We start from the raw sequence: 25641 nt of genomic DNA, 5'->3' as shown, positions 1-25641 counted from the left end.
AATAATTTTAATATTTTGGAAGTATTAAAGTGTAATATTTTTTGTATTGAAAATTGCTTTAATACAAGAGCTGTATTAAAAAATACTCCAGAATTTTTAACCGTGCGGAAAACCCATAGAAACCGTAAAATTTTCTATCGGTAGAAATGATCTGTCAAAATTTGTATGGGAAAAATATTCCGCAAATCATAGAATTTTATCTCACAAATTTGAAGCAGAAACCGTAGAAAAAAAAAAATCATGTGTGCAATTCACACGTGGTAGAAGTGAAACCTTAAAAAATCATTTTTCTTGCAAAAAAAAATCGAAAAAGTCTATCTTTTTTTATTCTATCACTTTTAAATCCACCTTAATATAATAAATTTTATTATTGAATTTTTTTCAATTTAAGATTGTGTAACTTGTAGAGCTTGTACCGTTATGTGTGATATATCGAATAAAAGGTTATGTTATCAGCATGCGTATTAAAGTTAAATCAAATTTGTATGTGCACTAGATCAAAAGATATAATGTGTGTAGAAAAAGAACATCTTTGTACCGTTATCTCAGAATTTTGAATATGAAATTAATTGAAATTTTGTACAATTATAGTTTATTTAATTACCTATCTACAGTGCAAATTTCATTTATCTATCTATTAAAACAAAAAAGTTATAACAAGTTGAAGTCGTGTCGCGTTTTCGTTTCATCTTGTTTCAAATCACTACGATACTAAAGAAGTTTTCACTTCAAAAAATCTGATAAACTTTGGGTGTGTTCAATCACCTATCGGATAGGCTATCTGGGATACCCGTACCACGAATAAATATGTTAATATTGAAAAGAGAATATTATTTTATTTGAGCAAATTACATTTTTTTTTATTGTTGCATAGTATTTGCAAAATTAGCTTGGATTTATTTATTTTAATTGAACACATTTTTTAAATTCAATTTGACGTTTAACAAACAGCTGTTTGTTTCCCTTGTTTACACAATTATTTTCTGCTGGGGTGTTCATTTAAACCTTTTGCGGAATTTTCTATTTTTCCGCAAAGTAGAAAATTATCTCGTTACGTGAATACCCTTAATATTATATATTTTATGAGTGTCTTCGTTTTTAAAATAACCAATAAATTTGTTTTTATATTTTTTTATTAAGAATGAAAGAAAAAACAATATAAGATTAAAAATTACTTATGTTTGGTTAAATTTAAGATATATTATTAATTTCATTGTTGGTATATATTATAAAGGAATTTACTATACCACATTAGAGTATGGTAAGTATACCACATTAGCGGAAACAGTGATATTGTACAAAAAATTTAAAAAAAAAAAAAACTATATTAAAAGTTAGATTTGTAGGTATATCAAACTCATATCGAAATCACGTAAATCAACAGCAAACTGTTCTACTTAAAAAAACTAATTTTTGTATATATTGCTTTTAAAACTTTTGAGAATGCATTTTGTAAAGCTCCCGAAAAAAGTCCACGCAACCGTTTATAAAGATTTGTCAATTTTTAGAAAATTATGGAATATTCTCGTGTTTTTGAGTTCGCATTTAATTTTTCATTAAACAAAAGTTGTCACCTATTGCTTCAAAGAACGTTCTTTTGTTATCTTTAGTTTCTTCAAAAACAAGGTGCACCACATTACCCGCCTATACGACATTACCAGAACTTACTCTAACACTTTTGATTTTATTCCGTTTCCGCCGAAACTTTCCGCCTAAGTAACTTCATAATGCATACAAAAAATCTTCACTTTTATTACCGACAAATTTGGGGTTCATTTAGTGCAGACAATTTTTAATTGACTCAATTCAAACTCAAACATGCCAAATGTGATAAATTGAAATACAAAAAAAAAAAAAAAAAAAAAAAACAAAAATATACATCAACATTACACAAATTACTGCAGTAATACATCAATTTACATATAGCGAAAAAAATCACATCGAAAGTGATAGAGATACAAACAAAAACAAAAATAAAATACCTTAATAACAAATAACTTACCGTGTTTCATAGATTAGTCTTGTGCTGAAACTTTTTCAAGGACACCTTTCACGATATCAATGGTCTACCTAAAAAAAAACAAACAAACAAAAATATGATGAATTTCAATTGGAAATGATGAATGGCTTGTAGGAAGGGCGAATACCTAACCACCCATTTACAAGAGATACAAGATACAAACTAAACTTGAATCAGAATTGTGCTCCTGCATTCATAAGTGGGATTAAATCGATTTTATGAATATGTAGTCTTTTTACTTTTTTTTTTTTTTTTTTTTTTTTTTTTTTTTTATGATGATAAACAGGAAATACCTACTAAACAATCGTAGGTAAAAAGTATACAAAGTTTCGTGAATGTTTATAAAGTGCTATCATAAGGGTAGGGTAGTCCCCTTCAACAGACACAGTGCAAACGTTAGGAAAATACGAGTACCTAGATACCTATGCACGTTGGTTTTAAACTTCTGAAAAAAAAAAAAAAAAAAAAAAAAAAAAAAAAAAAAAAAAAATGGTGAGAAGGGAAAAATTGAGCTGGGTAGCAAAAACATTCCATATTCATTTTGTACTTTGCCGTACGTCCGACGGCATTCCTAGAATCATAATGAATTGATAGAGAAGGAACGGGCACTGTCTGTAAAAACATCGTTGAAATCGGGGGAGATAAGAAGAGATAAGGGTGCGATTTTCATTTTTGGTTGCAAAAATCAGAACTTTTGAACGAGTTGAGATATTTTTATTTTTTTTTTAGTTTTGTTTTCCTTCTGTATAAAAGTAAAATTCACGATTGATTTCAAATTAAAAACGGGTAAAAAAAATTGGTCGACAAAATGGTGTATAAATAGGTTTTGGTTTTTTTTTTTTTTTTAAGTCAAACTACTTTTTTTTTCAGTTTAAATAGAACCCAACAAATTCAATGAAAGGGCCGAAATTTCGGCTCTATCTTATTAGATTTTAATTAGTAATAAAATAATAATAATAAATAATGAAATGAATTTGTTGAACTAAGGACTCAATTTTGCAATTCACTGTAATGATAACATTGATCAAAATAATTGCAGAAATTCAACTTTTAATTCTGATTTCCAGAATGCAATCCGAGTTGATGTTGGAAGATTGATTGAGAGTGAGTTTCATATCAACAAGAAAGAATGAACAAAAACAAGCACTGGCATCTCTTCGCAGAAAGATTTCTAAAAATAACATTACACTGGCCAACAATTTTCAACTTTTTGAAATTTTCCAGAAAGATTTATATCTAATTTTATGGATTTGGGTCCAGTGAGCTCAAAAATCATATTGGTTTCTTTCTAGCAGCTCTAGTTTTTGAAATATTTAATTTTTCATATTTGGGGAATATTTATACGTATTTTTCAGTTTTCCTTATTTTGAGAGTTTATTAGAGTTTTCCAGAAAAATGTAAACCTAAAAATCACATTCATATATTTTTAGGACCTCTATTTTTTGAAATATTTAAGTTTTTCACATTTTGGGGGTAATTTCGTACTAATTTTAAAGTTATGCTTATTTTAACTGTTTGTTAATATTTTCCAGAAAATTTTGTGTTGAACCTAATGCATTTTGGGTTCAATAAGTCTAAAAAACACATTGATTGCTTTCTAAGAGCTCTAGTTTTTTTTAGATATTTTCATTTTTTCACATTTTGGGGGTGATTTCATACTATTTTTTTTTAGATTTTTTTATTACAAGCGTTTTCGGTTCAGTAAGTAAAATAAAAATACAAAAAAATTTTTTTAAATAAAAAAAATTTTACGAATTTCTATGCCTTTTCATGTAAGTATGAATCACAACAAAAACATTACTGTTAAAAAAGGAGCCAAGTTCTCCTATGTTGAAATTATGCTGGCACAAAAAGTACTGAGATGTAAAAGTGTACCAAGTTCTAAAGTTTGGGTTCAAATTCGTATCAATAAAATTTTGATTGTTCTCTTGACAATTTTTCTTTTAATAACCGATTTTTAAAGCTATTTCAAAAATTGCCAAGTAAACAATCAAAATTTTATTGATACGAATTTGAACCCAAACTTTAGAACTTGGTACACTTTTACATCTCAGTACTTTTTGTGCCAGCATAATTTCAACATAGGAGAACTTGGCTCCTTTTTTAACAGTAATGTTTTTGTTGTGATTTCACTACTTTTTGCAAGGTATGGCTGTAGAATTGAAAATCTCTATATTTGATGAAAATTCAGTGAAAATGGGCGGTTGCCACGCCCCCTGGATGAAATTCTCAAATTTTAAATTTTTTCCTTTGTATAAACTACCATCTCTACCATTCTACCAAATTTCAAGATTCTACGATAATCAGAAATGCTCTATTATATTTAATGAAAATTCAGCGGAAATGGGCGGTTGCCACGCCCCCTGGCTGAAATTCTCAAATTTTAAATTTTTTCCTTTGTATAAACTACCATTTCTACCATTCTACCAAATTTCAAGATTCTACGATAATCAGAAGTGCTCTATAATATTTGATGATAATTCAGCGGAAATGGGCGGATGCCACGCCCCCTGAATTGAAAATCTCAAATTTTCGATTTTTCCCTTTGTATACACCACAAGCCCTATCACCGTGTAAAATTTCAAGTTTCTACGTTAACGGGAAGTTCTCCATAATTTTGATGATCTGTCAGTGAGTGAGTGAGTGAGTGAGTCAGTCAGTCAGTCAGTTACGGTTTTTGCGATTTTTGAAGCCCTATATCTCAGAAACTACTCATCGTAAAAGGCTTAAATTTTGTGAGGAGTTTGGTTTTGACAAGCTCAATAAATGTAGCGAGTTTGAAATTTCTAGCATCTTTGGTGTGGAAGTTAGAGGGGGGTCAAAAATGGCCTGAGTTGTTTCCTGTAAATAAGGGTGTAGTGCCAAAGTTGCTAGAGAACTTGGCTGGGCACTACCGTGCCCCTTGATAATTTAAAAACTAGAGCTGCTAGAAAAAAAAACGAATGTTAATTTTGGAATCAGCACCCTAAACAACGGTCTGGAAAATGTTTATGTGTTGGGCTGATAACAGAAATAAAGTTGTAATTTTAGTATCAACTGAAAATCTTGAAAAAAACTTGATTCCATCAAACTTTAGCACATTCAAAACTCTATGTTTTATTTTAAATTCACAAAATATAGGAGACCTTAAGATGAGACCAATAACACTGGTCGGCAACGAAAATGGAGCTTGAACCAAACCATACTTTTCTAAAGGACTTTTGTGTGCTGTTTCCGAATCTTTCACTGGCACTTCAAGTTTTCGAAATATTTAAATATTAACAGGTCAAAAACGCGTTTTTGTGGTACTTTTGGCGTTGAATTTCATCACCGTTAAATTTTTTTTCGCAAAACTACATATGCAATATTCAAAAGCCATATTTTATCGTCTTAAATACGTTTCTTTTATTTTCAAAATTATTTTTTTCTAAAAGATATTTGGTATAGAAAGGTATGATATCTCAAAATCTTGGTGGTTAAGGTAACTTATGGTTTTTGAAGCAGATTTGAAGTAAATTTCAGTTTTCGACTCCTGATTCGGTTAAAAAAATAGCGGTTATAGCGAAAATAGTGATGAGTATAGCTCAAAAACTAGACGTGATAGAAAAAATCTGTAAACAGTTTTGAATTCAGCACACTAAAGTCAATCAAAATCACCTTATAAAATTCTTGCTCCCGACTTTTTTTAGTTTTTTGCCGACCAGTGTTATTGACAAATTTTGCGACTGTAAAAGTAAAGCATAAAAAAATCGGCCATAATTTGAAACATCCCATACCTAAAAAAAGTGTTGCCCTTGCTGGTAAAACCCAAGTATTATGTGCGTAATACCGAATTAAGTTTTCTGAAAGCAAATGTCATAAAATATGGGATCAAAATGTTTGTCGCGAAACAAATTCCCCGAGGTATCTCGTTAAACAGAAAAAAAAAAACAGATCTTAACCAAAAAACAAGCCAGATTTTACCAAAAAAAACTCGCTTAATATCTGGAAAACACTTCCCGTTTTGTTTGGAAAATGACACAGATACATTAGCGAAAAAATTTAAACTATTTAGTAAAATGCTAAACCATTTTTAGTAAATTACTTAGTATATGTTTCATGTTTGTTTGTTTGTTTTTTTTTATGTAATTTTTTTTTTAATTAGATACACTGCGCGTCACTTGAATAGAAACAACAATTTTTCTTTAGAAAAAAGCGATTGGCGCTTTGGTGAGGTTACTTAGTAGATTTTTGGTTTCGCATTTTCAAAGAGGAACTTTTGACAAACAATGTTGTAAAAACGAAAAACTCAAAACAGAAACCGTAAACGGTGTTTTTTTTTTTTTGCGTCACTTGAATAGAAACAAGCTCTTAAATTAGATAAAAATGATGAAAAATCACGGACAACACTAATTTTAGTAAAGCAAATGTTATGAAACATTTTTTTATTTTATTGGATTAAGTTAAATACAAAATTATGGCAATTTTTCCGAATCTTTTCATTTATCCAAAAGAGCACATTTGCACTCTTTATGTGTTTTACTTATTAAAAAAGGGCTTAGGTTTCTCCATATATTCTTTTAAAATTTTTTAAAATATTTAATTTAAAGGTGCAAAAACCAGAAACAATAAAATTCAATTTAATAAAAAACTACAAAAGCACGGCATTGCACATCTTATGTGTTTTACTAAGCAAAAAGGGCGTATGTCCATTTTCTCTTAAAATTAACAACATTTAGTAAAATCATGAATGTCATAAAATAAAATACTTTTTTAAAAGAACATATCATTTTTTTTTTTAATTTTGAAAAATAATTATTTTGAGGGTGCGAAATCCAGAAACACTAAAATTCATTTATCTCAAAACTACAAAAATGGATATGCGCCCTTTTTGCTTAGCACGGCAGCATAGGTATGCTATGAAAAAAAAAAGCAGAATTAGCAGAATTTTTTTTGTTAAAAACAAATGCTGGCAGAATTTTGAAAAGCAGAATTTTGAAAGACAGAATAGAAAAAAAAGCAGAATTTTGTAAAACAGAATTTTCTTGAAAAAAGCAGAATTTTGTAAATCAGAATTTTGAAGTCAGAATTTTGACCCGCTCCACAGTGTGTCGTCGGGTTGGGGTCAAAATTCTGCCGGGGTCAAAATTCTTTTGTCAAAATTCTGCTTTCAAAATTCTGCTTTACAAAATTCTGCTTTCAAAATTCTGCTTTTCAAAATTCTGTTTTTCAAAATTCTGTTTCTCAAAATTCTGCTTTTCATAATTCTGTTTTTCAAAATTCTGCAAAAAATTAAAAAAGGGTTTGGAAAATGTTCAAAAGCGCGCGCTTTTTAACATTTTCCAAACCCTTTTTAATTTGTTTGCAAAATTCTGTAAAATCATCTACATCTACATAATTTGCATTCTTTGAACGTATATTAATTTTTGTTTTATAAATGAATAAATTTGAAAATATTTAGAAAAGGTTTTGAATACTAAACATTTCCGAAAATAATTCAAAATTTTTTAATTTGTCAAATAAAGATGAATATTCAAAAATTTGAATAAGAAAAGGCATATCTTGTATCAAACAACATCGGTTCCAATAAGTTATAGATTTTATTTGAAAGAAAGTCAGTCTATGCATTTTAAAAAATATTTGCTACACTTAAACAACAAAATTTAGGAAAGTGCCAATGTTGAATTATATTAATGAGGTGTATTTTTCTTTAGTCAGCGCATATGCTATAAAAAAAACAGAATTGGCAGAATTTTTTTGTTCAAGTATAATGCTGGCAGAATTTTAAAAAGCAGAATTTTGAAAAGCAGAATAGAAAAAAAAACAGAATTTTCTTTAAAAAAGCAGAATTTTGTAAATCAGAATTTTGAAGTCAGAATTTTGACCCGCTCCATAGTGTGTCGTCCCCTTATGATAAATCACTTTTTTTGTTGTTAAAAATTAATATTTTTGCTATTAAAATATAATTTAGAAGTGTCAACTCATATTTTTTGAAAAGCAGAATTTTGAAAGACAGAATAGAAAAAAAAAGCAGAATTTTGTAAAACAGAATTTTCTTGAAAAAAGCAGAATTTTGTAAATCAGAATTTTGAAGTCAGAATTTTGACCCGCTCCACAGTGTGTCGTCCCCTTATGATAAATCACTTTTTTTGTTGTTAAAAATTAATATTTTTGCTATTAAAATATAATTTAGAAGTGTCAACTCATATGAAAACATATTTATCTTAGAAAATAACCCAGGTTATGTATTCAAAATAAGCTCCGAAACATGAGTACCTCGGAAATCGAAAATATTTTGAGGAATTTATGCGAATCTTTGAGAGTGTATATTTCACGTTTGGTGAATGTTTGAAAAATTTTGTTAATGTTATTTTGTTTATTTGAGTGTTGTTGTAAAACGTATAACAAAAAAAAATTAAATTTATAAAATTATATATGAGTTATTAAAATTTCTTTGATAAATGGCCAAAAAAGAAAAAAAATTAATTTTTAAACTTAATTTGAAAAAAAAACCTATAAAATCATATCGATAATTTTTTTATATTATTTTGCCTAAGGCCTATACTTAATATAGGCAAAGTTTGGTCTACTTCTGTTTGCGATTACCAGAGATATTCACATTTATGTGCTACGAGTCAAGTACTCAAAATAATTCATTTTTTGAAAAACAGCTTCAAGGGGATCAGAAAAATGAAAAAATCGATGTATTTAAAAATATTTAACCATACACAAGTAACAAAAAGCTGTTTATGTAATTAAAAATATTTTAAGTATTGTTTTCAACACGAAAAAAATTATATTTTTCTGCATACTAAATTTTTAATATAATTACTTGACCCGGCCACGCTCTACTGTGTATTATAGCTGTATTTACCAACCTCGCCGATATAAGAATTTACGAAAATGCAAATAAAACTTTATTTCAAAATTTGAAAGCGATTGACAAAAAACTATTCGAGATTTGCTATGAAAAGCAAATAAACCTACGATTTTTTTTTGTATAGAGAAGATAAACAAAACAAGTTGACTTTAACTTAAGATTTCTCAAAGTAGCAAAAAGATATTGAAAAGATTTAAACGGGCTTTAAAAGAAAACATTTAGTTCTTTTAGAAACTGTCACAAATTTATTTAAAATATATCACCACGTTAAAAAAACGACATTTCAGATTTTCTAACAGGAATATTTCAAAAACGTGATATGATAGAATTTTTCTGACTTCGGATTCGAGTTCAGCACACCAAAAACCTTACGAAAAGTATATTTTTGTTTATATACCAAAAAAAAAAAATAATTTTGCTCACAAGTGGCTTCTTCAATAAATGTTAATTTCATAAATTATACTAAAAAAAAATAATAGGTTGTTAAATTTGTTAATTTGTAAATTTTTTTTCTATTCCTGCCATAAAAACACAAAAAAAGATATTAAAACTCCAAAAACTTTGCTGCAAGTATTTATGATAAACTTTTGTATGGGCTCGAAACTTATAAAACTCCAAAAACATTTACATTCATTTTCATTTCCATTACAGGCTTTAAATATATATATAATTTTTGATGTTATTTATTTGTGTAAAACTACATTCGAATGTGCTATAGTGAATTTCTTTAGGATATTAGCTCTATCAGGCGGTGAGACCAAATACTTAACGGATCATCCTCGTACTTTTATTTTTTGTTTTTTTATTTTTTTTTTATTGATTTTTTTTTATTTTTATTTTTTTTTTTCAGTTCAAAAACCAATTACAAGCTACAGTCAACATTATATTGTAAATATTTAATTATTCTATCTGTTTTAAGTTATAATTTAAATTCATGAAACAAAATATCAAACAAAAAATGAAAAACTTTTCGAAAAGGAGTACAAAAGGGAGTAGGTAGTACTTTGTTACTCAAAGTTGAAATAATTCCTTTCTGTGGGGTGAAATTTTTCTAACTTAATTGCAAAACATTTCTGTTTTTTCCTTTTATAAAGTATAAAGCCATATTCAACTGTTTGATACTTTTTCTTAAATTTCACTTTCGTTGCTATACCTACCAACTTTGGGAGCAACACCAGAGTGAACAAAAAAAAAAAAGGAAAAACAACTTATGCTTATAGAACACAATTAGCCAGCCAAAATTAATTGAATGACCTCATGTTCCTTAAACTATTACCCGCCGCCGCCGCACAGTGGTGCCATTTGACGTTTTTGGCGACAAAATTCATTTGCACGGCCATTTCTGGACGAAAAGTCATGAAATTTGGTACACTGAATGATTATAGTATGGAGAATACGAAAAGACTGCCAACTTTTTTTTATTCAAAATGGCGGCTCCAAAATGGCGGAAAGAATGAGGGTTAAAATAGAATTTTAATTTTCAAAACAGTATATAAGCTAGAAATTGGGCTAAATTCATGTCAAAAAGGTGTTAGATTTAAGATTTAGAACTCATAGATTCATATTCGTTACAAAAAAATCAAAAAAATTGAGAACAAAGTCCAAAAAATGCCAATTTAGTAAAACACACTTTAAGACCTCTAATTACGCTATTTCATGCATTTTTTTTAAATTTATCACAATTTTGGGATCTCTTCTATTTATGTTTCATAAGAAAATTGAAAATATTGGGGTTATATGGTTGCCAACTATGTTTTTAAGTAAATATAAGAAAACATGATATAATGAAAAGTTTCAATGTTCAATAAAACTGGGAATTTATTTTTTCCGTAAACCAAAATATACTTTTCTAATAGATTTTAGCGTTTTCAATTCAAATCCGGAGTCAAAAAAAATCTATGACGTCACGTTTCAAAGATAAAAATTAATTTTGATCTGCTTATATCTCGAAAACGTGACGTCATAGATTTTTTTTGACTCCGGATTTGAATTGAAAACGCTAAAATCTATTAGAAAAGTATATTTTGGTTTACGGAAAAAATAAATTCCCAGTTTTATTGAACATTGAAACTTTTCATTATATCATGTTTTCTTATATTTACTTAAAAACATAGTTGGCAACCATATAACCCCAATATTTTCAATTTTCTTATGAAACATAAATAGAAGAGATCCCAAAATTGTGATAAATTTAAAAAAAATGCATGAAATAGCGTAATTAGAGGTCTTAAAGTGTGTTTTACTAAATTGGCATTTTTTGGACTTTGTTCTCAATTTTTTTGATTTTTTTGTAACGAATATGAATCTATGAGTTCTAAATCTTAAATCTAACACCTTTTTGACATGAATTTAGCCCAATTTCTAGCTTATATACTGTTTTGAAAATTAAAATTCTATTTTAACCCTCATTCTTTCCGCCATTTTGGAGCCATTTTGGCAGTCTTTTCGTATTCTCCATACTATAATCATTCAGTGTACCAAATTTCATGACTTTTCGTCCAGAAATGGCCGTGCAAATGAATTTTGTCGCCAAAAACGTCAAATGGCACCACTGTGCGCCGGCCGCCATACCAAACCTATAACATGTTTTATCTTCAAACTAACTTCTCATAACTTTACCATCCATGATGTCAAAAGTCAATAAATATACATTATAGCAGCTATCTTTAAAATTTAATTCTCTATACTTCGCATTTAACAAACCAAATTGGATTTTCACATCATCTCCGTCGTCCGGATGAAACCGAGAAAGAGGTTTATTAATTTAACCAAACACAAACCACAACACATGTTTGTCATAAAACAACCGAACCACCCACCTAGTGGTCTTTTCTGTGATGTGATGTGATGTTTTGGTATTCAATTTCAAAGTCTTAACTTTGCGTTTTCGCAAACTGTCACTATTTGTTTGCTCTTTCGCAATTTTAGTTGGTTAATGGTTGGTTTTCTATTGTCATATGCATTTATTGCTGCAATGGTGGCACGTGTAGGATTTTTTTATTTTGTTTTTATTTTTTTTTATCTTTGAAACAAAAATAACTGTTCTCGACGGAAAGGTATTATTCAAGATGGAGATTTTATAATCAATATTATGGTATGACAACGATTCAAAAGGAGGAGCACAAGTTTTTTTTTTTTTTAATCAGGGACTTTGTTGTTCGTATGTTGTCTTCTTGTGCGTATTTGTAGTTGCTATCGATTCACATCGAAGCATAGTATACGACGGATGGATGGCTTAAAAAAAATATAGCAACTCTTATAAAAATGGTTTAAAAAGACAGTCACGAGGTTGTGCTATACTTTCATTCTATCAATTTCTTACTAAATCAAGTTATTTTGATTGAAGAGATTTTTCGAAAAGTTAAATGTTGGAATGTTCTTAACGCGTCGTTGGTTGATATCAGATTTTCATGCAGAAATTCCTTAGCTTCAAGGTTAGGATGTTTTGGCTGATTTTTAAATGTGCCAATTTTTTGATGGCTTCGATAGTAAAGAAAAGGGGACAAGAAAAGAGGTACATATAAAATATACACGACCGTTTTAGGGAAGAGGTTAGAAGAACAAGTCGGGGAGATAAAGATGATAAAACCAAATCAAATGGGTTTCAGAAGAAGAATAGGAACGATAAGCAACGTATTTTTGTTGACCTGTGTGGTGAATAGAGAGGTTGCAGAGCAAAAACTGTTTATAGAATTAAGAGCTGCTTTTGATTCAGTAGACAGCAACATAGTGATTTACTCGTTGGAGGAGAGGGGAGTGAGAGAAGGGCTAAGTTAAAGAATGGAGGAAGTCTCACGTAGAAACGATAAGTAGGTATAGTAAAATCGGATGGAGTAATGGGGGAAAACCCTATAATCCCTATTCACTTCAACTTGTTGCAGGCTGATATAGAAGATGAACTGGGAAGTGAAAGTGAGAGAAAGAAAAATTTTATCATTGGCATGGCATACCAGTGGCGAGGCGTGAATGATTTGAAATGGTAAGTCGAAGAAAAATTAGCCACCAAGAAGTTCAATTTTATACAAGAAAACGATTAAATCTAGCCTTTTTGATGAACCATTAAAAAGTAATAAAATTCCAAACTCAAAAACACAATCTTTCCCATGTAAATCATATGGGAAATACAAATTTGCGATGCGGCGGTACTTAATGTTAATATTAAGGGCTGAAACTTTTACAGTATTTTTTTTCGTCATTTCCAACAATATTTTCAATAATGCTTTGAATTTTTTTTTTTTTGAATCAGTCTAATTTACATATGTATATATTTTTTTAATAAAGTTTCCATGAAAAAGCCAAGTCAACTTTTAGTAATTAGAATTTAGAAGAAGTTTTTTTTCTACCTATAGATATAAGAGCTAGATCAGAAAGTCTATCTTCTATGCATGAAATCGCCTTAGAACTAAAAAGATCTCTCAAAGCCGACAGAAGCAACAATTATCTAGGTGTATACAAAACTTTAAGTAAGAGCGTCCTTTAACTGTACAATTTAGTTTTCTTTATAAAACTAAACTGATTAAAATTATTTGACTCCTCTAAGAGAAAATAATACCTACATATAAAGTTACAAAATAGAGCTTGAACAAAACCATACTTTTCTAAAGGATTTTCCCAAAATGAAAATTGCATTGGACCGTCACGTTTTTGAAAATGCTTGAATATTAACTGGTAGAAAACGTTATTTTTCGGTACTTTTGAAGTGGAATTCTACCAGGGTTGGGGTCAAAATTCTGCTGGGGTCAAAATTCTTTTGTCAAAATTCTGCTTTCAAAATTCTGCTTTTCAAAATTCTGTTTTTCAAAATTCTGTTTTTCAAAATTCTGCTTTTCATAATTCTGCTTTTCAAAATTCTGCAAAAAATTAAATTTTTTAATTTTTTGCAGAATTCTGTAAAATCATTTTTTTGAAAAATTATCTGCTTACTAATTACTAACCTACATAATTTGTCATTTTTTAAATGCGAATTAATTTTTGTTTTATAAATGAATAAATTTGAAAATATTAAGATAAGGTTTTTAATATTAAACATTTCCGAAAATAACTAAAAATGTATTAATTTATCAAATAAAGATGAATATTCAAAAATTTGAATAAGAAAAGGAATTTACAACATCGGTTCCAATTAGTATACATATTTTATTTGAAAGAAAGTCAGTATATGCATTTCAAAAAATATTTGCGACACTTAAATAAAAAAAAATTAGGAAAGTACCAATGTTGAATTACATTAATGAGGTGTATTTTTCTTTAGCCAGCGCATATGCTATAAAAAAAAAAAAAACAAATATAATGCTGGCAGAATTTTGAAAAGCAGAATTTTAAAAAGCAGAATTTTGAAAAACAGAATAGAAAAAAAGCAGAATTTTGAAAAACAGAATTTTCGCTAAAAAAGCAGAATTTTGAAAAGCAGAATTTTGAAGCCAGAATTTTGACCCGATTCCCTAAAAATTCACCAAAAAGTAAGACGAAGAATGTAGTCTTATTTTCTTCCATAAGAAAGCGTGCATTAAACAGAGAGGTCACAAGGGCAGTAATAAGTAAATGGAAAAAGAGGAAAGAAAACAAATTTGTTCTATTGTTTATAAGACAACATTTTTCGGGTTACCTTTTTTTATGCTCTAGTTTTGTGTTTGTTTATAGAGTGAGTTGAAAAGCAGATAGGTGTGTAGAGTAGAACTGAAAGAAGAGTATTTGAAATAATGTTGACAGCGTGTTCAGGTGTTGATTGAAATTATATTCATGTTGCCAGAAGTTTATGTTGTTGAGTTTGAGAATTTCAAAAGGTAAGACGGAAATAATCGAGTTATATGAACCCTTCGCCACTGTGGCATACGCAGCTGATTTGTTGATAATGGCGAAATATGAAGAAGAAATACACAAAGTATGATAAAAAGACTGCAGAAGTACTTCGAGACTGGAAGTAAACGTAGGAAAGACGAAAGTAATGAGGTTCAAGAAAGGAAGAGGGTGAAACACAACAGTCGACTGGAGAAGTAAGGGAAAGAAAATAGAAGAAGTGAAAGAATTTAAATTAATTGGGCTATGTGTTCAAAAAGAATGAAGGCCAGGAGGCACAAAAAAGGGGCAGAGTATGGACAATAGAAATGGAAAGGGTGCAAGAGAGGAGACCAGAGACGAAACAAAAGAGATAAGATAACACTGCCAAACACACAAAAAATTTCAAGACCGTTGTTAATCATTTCATACTAAATGGCTCATTCCGAAAACAACATTGTTTTTTTTTTTTTTTTTTTTTTTTGAAGTGGAAACTTCTTTAGTATCGTAGTGATTTCAAACAAGATTGATTTTAAAAAAGCAAATTTCGAGTTGCTTTCTGAAAACATATCTAGTTCAGGGATAGAAAATATACTTACATTATCTAATATTGATGAAGCAGTTACAAATTTTTATAACATCCTTAACAGCTGCCTTGTAAATTCCATTTCCATGAAAAAATCAAATAATAATAATGGTACACAAAAGACCTAAAAATACTAAGAAATAAACGAAATAAAGCATGGAAACTTTTTTTAAGAACCCTTTCACCAGTTGATCACGCTTCTTACGTTGAACTATTTGAAGAATTCAAAACTCATTCAAAAAATTTGTACATTTGATTGAGAAAGGAAATTCCCTAAGAAAAGATCCAAAGTCATTTTGGAACCTTGTTAACTCAAAGTAAAACTCAGATGGATATCCGGCAAACTTCATTCATGACGATATTACATTACATCAAACATTTGACATTTGCAATGCTTTCGCCAATAACTTTCGTAATTCATTTGTTAATGAGACTGTTGATGTTGACGAAATCTATTTCAAAAATTTACATTCATATTCCGAAACGAGTTGTACGAACATCCCTGTACTGCAAAGTACCGTGTTAGACCTTCTTTCATCCTTAAATGATGATTGTTCTGCTGGCCCAGACGGCGCGCGGCGGTGTGCCACCAATAGTATATTAAAAAACTGTAGAAACTCCCTAGTTCAGCCTCTAACATTTTTATTCAAACTTTCCATCAAGTCAGGAAAATTTCCCTCCATCTGGAAAAAGTCATTCCTCACTCCTGTTTTCAAGAAGGGTGATAAAACAGATATAAAGAATTATAGGCCTATTTCGAAACTATCCTGCATTCCAAAGGTTTTTGAGCAAGTTGTTTGTGATAGTCTAGCATTTTATAGTAAAAATCTGATAAGTGAAAAGCAGTGCAGGGCTTTGTAAGAAAAAGATCTACTACAACTAATCTTCTTAGCTTCTTAAATAAATGTTCAAATGCATTAGAAAAAGGTAATGAAGTTGACTGCGTTTACACTGACTTTTCAAAGGCATTTGATCAACTAAGTCATAAAATAATAATCTTCAAATTAAAAGCTTTTGGTTTTCCACGTATTTTTATTGCCTGGGTAGAATCTTATCTTAACCAAAGATCCTATCAGGTCAAATTTAGAAATTGTCTTTCAGATCTTTTTATAGCCAACAACTGGCGTCCCTCAGGGAAGTCACCTAGGCCCATTTTTATTCATTTTAGCTATAAACGACGTAATCTCGTGCATAACTTCAAGTGATATTCTCATATTTGCTGATGATATGAAGATTTTTAAAGAAATTAAGTCTGACAATGATCGTATCCTTCTTCAAAGCGATATTAACAGTTTTAATGTTTGGTGTGGTAAAAATGGCCTTTCACTTAACCCAGCTAAATGACAAACATTTTATTTTTGATTACTACATCTTGCAACATAAGCTATGTCGAGTATTTAGCTTCAAAGACTTGGGTGTCCAATTTAGTTCAAATTTAGGATTTACTGAACACATCAATTTTATAGTACCTAAATAAAGCGAGCTCAATGCTTGGTTTTATTAAACGTTGGGCAAAGGAATTTGATGATCCATTTGTTACTCTATCTTTGTACAACTGCTACGTTCGACCCCATCTTGAGTACGCTTCTCTAGTATGGAGTCCTTTTTATGAAGTTCATAAAAACCGAATCGAATCTATTCAACACAATTTTGTACGCTTCGCTCTAAAAGGTCTTCCTTGGACCGACCCTTTCAACTTGCCACCTTATGAACATCGCATTCAACTTCTTCAGATACAAACTTTAGCACAGAGACGTGTAAATAATGATTTAATCTTTCTTCATCAGCTTATTAATTCCCAAATTGACGCCCCTGATCTATAAGCTTGTATTGGTATAAATTATCCGGGTGGATCTCACCTCCTACGAAGATTTGAACCTTTGCATATCGACTTTCATAGAACAAACTATGGTATTAATGAGCCTCTTAGTCGCATGAGTAAACTTTTTAACTTAAACCATTCATCCTTAGACTTTTATTTGACGAAAATGGGTTTAAAAACATTGTTTCGAACCATCAGTGCTCCACAATCGTGACTGTTAATCAATGTTTTAAATAAATTATACATGTTGGATTTTTTGTACTTTTATAATTTTATAACTTGTAAATTTGTTCGTAATTATTTTGTTTTATATTGTGCATGTGGGAGGTTGTATTTTTTGTCTACTAACCACTAACATGCACTTATGATGAGCCTCTGATTGTAGTTAAAAGCTTGTTCTAAGCTTACTACATCAAAGAATCTGAAGTGAAAACAAAAAAACGACTGGAAAATCAATTGATTATAACTTTTTTGTTTTAATAGTCGCGACCTTAGAAAAACAACGTTCTAACCGACAATTTTGAAAAAAAAAAAAAATTCGTTATATATCAAATCTAGGTAATATCGTGGTGCTCTTTCATTTCCGTTTCTTTAACAAAATATCCAGAGATACAGAGTTTTATCTGCCTCTTTTTCGATGACAATGTTGCAGTTAGAACTTTGTTACATGTTTAGACGAAAAAATTGAATGCTGAGCAATTAGACTTTGTTTATTTTTTTTTTTTTGAAATAGAATTAATTATAAAAATAATAAATAATTGCTGCAATCCACAAACAAAACAAAAAGAAAAAAATTATTTAAATCTTTTTATTTCAACGCATCCCAATTCTTCAATATCGAATAACTAAGGTCACAAGAATAAAAATTGTACATAGTACCTTATTATTCTAAATTTAACTGTCGCATCGTTGAGCAACAAAGTCCTATATGATTTTTTAAAGTCAAATTTAAGGGTTAAAAATGTGTTTTTATTAGTGTTTTAAGCTCATCGAATTATAAACAAAAAATCAAACTTTTCATACACAGTTACCGTCTAAATAATTTCAATATTTAGAAGCGTTTTTTTCAAAACACACTTGGTTGTACTTAGAACCTTGTTGTCCTAGGGTCGCGAGATAGATAAATGAAAATAATTATACTCAAGATAGGTAATTCAATAAACTTAAATTGGGCACAATTTCAATGTTCTTTTTTCTAAATATGTTATATCTTTTGATCTATAGCACATTAAAATTTAATTTTACTTTAATATGCATGCCGATAATATTACCTTTCAATTAAAATATCACACATAACGGTAAGTGCTCTACAAGATACACAATATTAAATTGAAAAACTTGAAAAATACCTCAAAATACCATAATCTGAGTTTTAAATTTCGACATGGTTGGCTTTAAAAAATGTTTTACTTTTTTGTAGGCATGGTAGAAATATGATTGATACGTCATATAAAAGGTGAAATAAGCTTTCAGATGATATTAAATTTTATATCATCTGTCATTTAAAAAAAAAATATATATTTAATGGTGTTAGAAGAGAAAAAAGATTGATTTTTTTTTTGCTTTTTTGATGAAAAGTGATTGCATTAAATAATTTCTAGCTCTTTTAGTAGATGTTGTATAGACATGGTCGATATAAATATTTCGAGCTGAAACAAAAAGCTTTAAGATGATATAAGATAACTATAGGTTGTCATATAAAAAACATGGATTTAAAGGTGATAGAATAACAAAAAGGTAGATTTTTCGATTTTTTAGAAAAATGAATTTTTAAGGTTTCACTTCTACCACGCTATTCATATATAAAAAGGCATAATATAACGCATACAATTTTTTTTTATTGAAATTTTTGTTTTTTTTTTTACTTACTGAATCAAAATTACATTAAATTTGACCTAAATTTTTCCAGTAAAACTCTAAATTAGATTAGAAAAACTTAAAAAAAAAAAAAGTTTCAAACTACCCCCAAAATATGAAAAATATTAATATCTCAAAAATTAGAGAAAAATGTTAACAAACATTAATTATTTAATTTAATATTTTAAAAACTAGAGATAACAGAAAGAATTCAATGATTTTTGGGCTAACTACCGAAACTCATTAAATTTGATATAAATCTTAATCTGGAAAATCTTAAATATTTCGTTGGAAAGTGAAATTAAAAATTAGCAGTTGGAAAAGAAAGCGAAATGACAAGAGATTGTTTAGAGGAGATAAAAGAAAGACAAAGATATGGACGACGGAGAGGATTACGATGGGAACAAAGGAGAGAAAGGAAAAGAGACACTGAGGGAAAAACCGGCAACGTAAAATGTAATATGTTCAACGTTGATTCAATGTTAAAAAAAACTTACATGAAATATCTTTAAAGTAAAATTGAAACAACTTAAGAAATCATTCCGAAAAATAGTTGAATAAACGTGGTTTTCGTTGATTTTAAGTTGTTTTTTTCCCTCAGTGTATGAAGAAGAGGAACAAGGAGGGTCAAAGTCGACTTCGTTTGTTCAAACACCCAGTCTCCGGACCCCCTCATAATTGGGGGGTTCTGATAACTGCTGAAATAGGAGACTTTTTAGAAAAAGTACTGTGGATTTTCTTAATAGTGCCAAAACCTCGCTTGGCTGCTTGAAGCCTCTTCTAGAGGTGGATATCGAACTGAGTTCTTGAACATGGTGTTAAGAAAATTGAACTCTATAATGAGTATAGTTGATGTCTTTGGTTGTGAAGCTTTTTGTATACAAGATAAGACGTTATTATCTATCTCTTTTGAAGTCCGTCTTCGTTTCTGTTTTTTCGAGGGCTATGGTAAGAGCATTCTCTAGGTCGTTTTGAAGGTTTTTTTACTTGCGATATAGGTACTATAGGACAAGTTTAGGTTTCGTAAAAAAAATCGAACTCGAGATAACAATTTTACATGACATTACGATGATGGAGAATGCCAAAAAAGTGGGTCCGGCAATTCTGTCTGTCCGTCTGTCTGTCTGTCTGTCTGTCTGTCTGTCTGTCTGTCTGTCTGTCTGTCTGTCTGTACCTCGAGCTACAGCCTAAACTATTCGAGTGATTTTGTTCAAACTTGGTAGTTAATAGTTTTGGGTGAATCCCTAGAGGAGAAATTGAAATTTTTTTTTAAGTAAAGTAATACACATAAGAGCCAACTTTCGAAATAAAAAAAAAATACTTTTTTACCGTTATTAACGGTACCTGTCATAGAACGGTTTTTTTGATTTATGAATATCTCGTTCAAGAATACCCCGATTAAAACGAACATTTTCATACAAAAGCGTTTAGGTGAAGGTAATATTAAAATTTTAGAAAATTTTCAAAAAACTCATTTTTGGATTTTTAAAAAATATTTCAAATTTTTTTTTTTGAAAAATCAATTTTTTGAAAACGGGTGTATGAAAAATTTTGAAATTTCGTTTCTATGCGTAAATAAATTATTTCTTCAAAATGGCATACCAACTTTTTTTTTGAAAAATGTTTGAAAATTTTTATATATAAAAAATAATTTTTTTTAAAAAACGGCTCTAACGATTTTCGAAGATTTTTTTATAAAAATTCCTTTTTATACAAGAAGTAAACTGGCCTACTTGGTTTTTTTTGAAAGATCATTTAAAACGATATTTAATTAATTATAAAAACAGATTTCATTTTTTTTTTAATTTCTTGAAAATATCAAATTTTAAATTTTCTTAATTTTCTTGAATAAAAAGCTTTAACATTAGAGTAACTTTAAGCATAAGAGCAAGTACGTGCGACCCCAGTCGTGCATTTTATTTGTTCTGTGAAGGTAGGTTAATAGACCCTTTGAAGTCTAGAAACATCCAGTTTGGAGTGATTGGATCAAGTCTTTTTACGAAATTTCAGATAATTCTTGTGGCAAACTAAATTTCCTATTATGGCAACTGGACCAATTCATATTAGGTGCCACTCAACATTCTGTAGTGAATTAGTATTCACTTGCCAGTTAGCTAGCAAAGCAAAGCGAATTGCAAGTGCCCGTGGTTAAATAAGGAATATAGCTTAAATTCATACAAATTCCATGCAGAAAATTTCTAATCCAACAACGACTAAATTCATCGCTACCGGCTGCATGCATTTTCGATAAATAAGCTCAATGACAAACTCTATTAAATGTTTTTGAAATATCAACATAAACCAAAAATTATTATTTATTTAATATGTGAAATGGTAACAATAGAAATAAAACTTAAATACTAACAATAGAAATGATTAAATTTAAACGAGTAATAACACTGGTCGGCAAAAAAAACAAAACAAAGTCAGGAGCAAGAACTCTGTGTGGTGATTTTGATTAACTTGAATGTGCTGAATTCAAAACTGTTTATAAAATTGTTTTATCACGTCTAGTTTTTGAGCTCTGCTATAAAGTGAAATATTTTTTGACGTTTGATTTAAAATATGTATATATATTTTAAGGTAATATTTTACTTTTTTTTCATCTAAATCAGGAGTCGAAAACTGAAATTGACTTCAAATCTGCTTCAAAAACAATAAGGGCGATTTTATTCACTTTTGCTCAACTTGGGCCAAAATCTCAATTTGAATAACTACAGAGTTGACCTCAACTTGACAGATAAATCCCAAGTTTAAAATTCGTTTTATTCACTAATTTTTCTCTCAACTTTACAGTTTTAAATCTAAAGTAGGCAAACTTCCGATTTGAAAATATCCCTGAGATATTTGTGTCAATAAACAGAATACTGTCAGTTTGAAATCATATTTTGAATTTTGTACGTCAACCAAATAAAATTTTTTTTTGGTTTTGTGTTTTATTTTCTGTCGAATTTCTTTAATGTTTAGTTTCGCTTTACGTCACATACATAAATTAAAAAAAAAATTTTTTGAAGTAATCGATTTCAATCGCGAATGTATCTACATTATGGGCTGTATTTGGCTCCGTGAAGCCAGAACTGCGACCTCAAAATTTTTGAACCAAATTTGTCTAATTCGTTTGTCCACACTTTTGTCAAAATTTCAAATTTCTGTCGTTTGTCCACCTCGAGTTCTTCACGTATACTAAAAATCGTCGTTTGTCCACCCTACGTTTAAAAGATATTCAAAAAACAAAATTTGTACTGAAAATTTCAAAGTCCCAAAAAATCTCCAAAAATTGACTTTTGTCAAAATTTCAAATTTCTGTCGTTTGTTCACCTCGAGTTCTTCACGTATACCAAAAATCGTCGTTTGTCCACCCTACGTTTAAAAGATATTCAAAAAACTAAATTTGTACTGAAAATTTCAAAGTCCCAAAAAATCTCCAAAAATTGACTTTTGTCAAAATTTCAAATTTCTGTCGTTTGTTCACCTCGAGTTCTTCACGTATACCAAAAATCGTCGTTTGTCCACCCTACGTTTAAAAGATATTCAAAAAACAAAATTTGTACTGAAAATTTCAAAGTCCCAAAAAATCTCCAAAAATTGACTTTTGTCAAAATTTCAAATTTCTGTCGTTTGTTCACCTCGAGTTCTTCACGTATACCAAAAATCGTCGTTTGTCCACCCTACGTTTAAAAGATATTCAAAAAACAAAATTTGTACTGAAAATTTCAAAAAAATTTAGTGTTTAATGCTTCAAACTTTAGGATAAAAACAATTTCGCTACTGTATAAAAACATGAGTGAGTTGTGAAATTATTATGCATTCCCCCACTTTATTAAAATCGTTTTTTTCTTTATTTGACAAATGACTCAAAAAACTTCTAACACGCATTCACCACAATTTGATATTCTTGACTTTGTTGGTACAACATTTTGTATTCTCTCCTCCCATAAAAAAAATTTCAGTTCATCATTATTAATACCTACGACCTACCCCAAAAAATTAATGGCTTATTCGAGCGTTATGTTATTTTTTTCACAAACAAATACATATTTTTTTCGAACGAAAACCCTAAGTTTGCGTCCAGGAGTTGAGAAAGTCAAAAGTTGATCAACTCACGAGTAGAAAATCAAAAGTTGGAAACGTCAAATTTGCGTGAATAAAAGCAATTTTGGAAGTTGAAGATAAAAATCCTCAAGTTGTGTTCAACTTCGAGTGAATAAAATCGCCCTAAGTTATCTTAACTTAAGATTTTCAGATATCATACATTTCTAAGTATATCAAATTACTTCTAGAAAAAAATTATTTTGAAAAAAAAAAAAATTAAATATTCAAGACGATAAAATATGGTTTTTGGAGATTGCATAAGTAGTTTTGCAAAAAAAAAAAATTTAACGGTTATGAAATTCAACGTCAAACGTACAAAAAAAAAAAACGCGTTTTTGACCTGTTAATATTAAAATATTTCGAAAACGTGACGTGCCAGTGAAATTTTGATTTTGCATTCGGAATCAGCACACAAAAATCCTTTAGAAAAGTATGGTTTGGTTCAAGCTCTATTTTCGTTGCCGACCAGTGTAATTAGAAATTAATCACAATAAAATAAAATAATAGCATTGAAACCAAAATGAAAATTACACAGTATAATATCTGTCTACAAGGTATTAAAATATCCATGAAACAAAGTTGTCATTTAATCCATTTTAGCCTTTTCAAAAGTACTTCATGGTTTAGTTTGTCGAATGCTTTACTGAAATCAGTAAATATGCAATCAACTTGTTGCTTTTTCTCAAAAGTATCGACGCAAAATGTTGTTAACTCTAGTAAGTTTGTTATCGTCGATTTCTTCCTCACAAATCAATGTTGTTTTTACATAAAACAGAGTGATAATTGAAAGAAAGAGTGTCACATTAGACTGATTCAAAAAAAATATTTTTTTTTGCGTTCATAGTTATATCGAAAATATTGTTGAAAATGACGATAAAAATACTGTAAAAGTTACAGCCTTTAATATTAACACTAAGTACTGCAGCATTGCAAATTTCTATTTCCCATATTATTTACATGGAAAAGATTGTATTTTTGAGTTTAGAATTTTATAACATTTTAATGGTTCATCAAAAGGGCTAGATTTAATCATTTACTTGTATAAAATTGAACGGTCTACAAAAATGCTTTTATAAAATTAGCAAAAAAAAAATACGTCGCGAAAAATTAATAAAAACAATTTTTAGTTGCAAAAAAATACATAATTCGAATTTGTTGAAAAATTCTAATAGGTACGAGGAGTTTGACAGTTAAATAAAAGGATCTGTGAAACCAAAAAAACAACATAATTTTTTTTTTCATCAAAAAATTGGGAAAAAAATGAAGAAAAAATTACATTTTATATTTTAAAGTTGAATAACTTCGAAACGGGGCGGTTTATCAAAAAAAAAAATAAAAAAAAACTTTTTTGTAGGTACAGTGTTCAATTTTATACAGGAAAATGATTAGATCGATGCGATGCGGCATGTTAACAACTTCACTGTCCCTATACAAATTTTGTATCAGAAAAACAGGCATTTGCTTTACGTCCCACAGTATGTCGTCCCCTTATGATTAATCACTTTTTTTTTTTGTTAAAAATTAATATTTTTGCTATTAAAATATAATTAAGAAGTGTCAACTCATATGAAAACATATTTATCTTAGAAAATAACCCAAATTATGTATTCAAAATAAGCTCCGAAACATGAGTACCTCGGAAATCGAAAATATTTTGAGGAATTTATGGGAATCTTTGAGAGTGTATATTTCACATTTGGTAATTGTTTGAAAAATTTCGTTAATGTTATTTTGTTTATTTGAGTGTTGTTGTAAAACGTATAACAAAAAAAAAATTAAATTTATAAAATTATATATGAGTTATTAAAATTTCTTTGATAAATGGCAAAAAAAAAAAAAAATTAATTTTTAAACTTAATTTAAAAAAAAAAAAACATATAAAATCATATCGATAATTTTTTTATATTATTTTGCCTTAGGCCTATACTTAATAGATTAGATTAGATTCTTCCTTTATTCATTAGATAAATTACATTTTTTTTTTCTATTGGAAATACGGACATGACAATGCTGCCGTCTGCCGGAAATGACATTTCAGTAAAAGAAATAAAATTATATAAAGAGAAGATGTATCAAAAAGATTTACAATAAATTTGAAATAATAAATTACATAAATAAATATTACACAAAATATTAGACAAAAGTTTATATTAACATAGATATGAGGAGTAAATTTGTATATAATTTTAAATTTTAAGTATTAATTATTTTAAATTTTTTAAATTTTCAATTATTTTAAATTTTTAATATTTTTTAAAATTTTTTAAATTTTTTAAGTTTTTTTAAATTAAAATTTTTTTTTTTTTTAATTAAATTAAATTATGGGAGAGCGAGAAACATTTGAGCAATTTCAATGATTTGCAACATAAAAACTAATAATTTTAATGATTTAAAACATAAAAAAAAAAAAATAAAAAGAATATCAATTTTAATGATTTGAAACATAAAGATTTGATTAAAAGCAATAATTTGCAGCTCTTAAATTGAATAGAGACTTGTTGTAAGAACTAATTTAACAAAAAACTATTACGATAAGTCATAGCATGATTGCAATATTTATACAAGGTGAGCCAACCACGGGCGCCATTTAATATTTCGTAAAAACTATTTACGGACAGAAAACTTTTGCTCACAAGTGGCTTCTTCAATAA

General features: G+C 28.9%; 1 protein-coding gene across 8 annotated transcripts in view; it reads right to left on the bottom strand.

Annotated features, from left to right (window-relative positions):
* The window catches only part of LOC129920679 (rap guanine nucleotide exchange factor 2), a 93730-nt gene extending 91700 nt beyond the window's left edge, over positions 1–2030 (bottom strand). For all 8 annotated transcript variants that reach the window (XR_008773287.1, XR_008773288.1, XM_056002143.1 and 5 more), the window contains exon 1: positions 2003–2030. The gene's annotated coding sequence lies outside the window, so the exon portion shown is untranslated. The remainder of the gene's footprint in view (positions 1–2002) is intronic.
* Positions 2031–25641: the final 23611 nt, after the last annotated feature.

This window comes from Episyrphus balteatus, chromosome X (genome assembly GCF_945859705.1).
Source record: "Episyrphus balteatus chromosome X, idEpiBalt1.1, whole genome shotgun sequence".
Lineage (NCBI taxonomy): Eukaryota > Metazoa > Arthropoda > Insecta > Diptera > Syrphidae > Episyrphus > Episyrphus balteatus.
The sequence above is the reverse complement of the archived record's forward strand: the minus strand, read 5'-3'. Positions and strand labels throughout refer to the sequence as shown.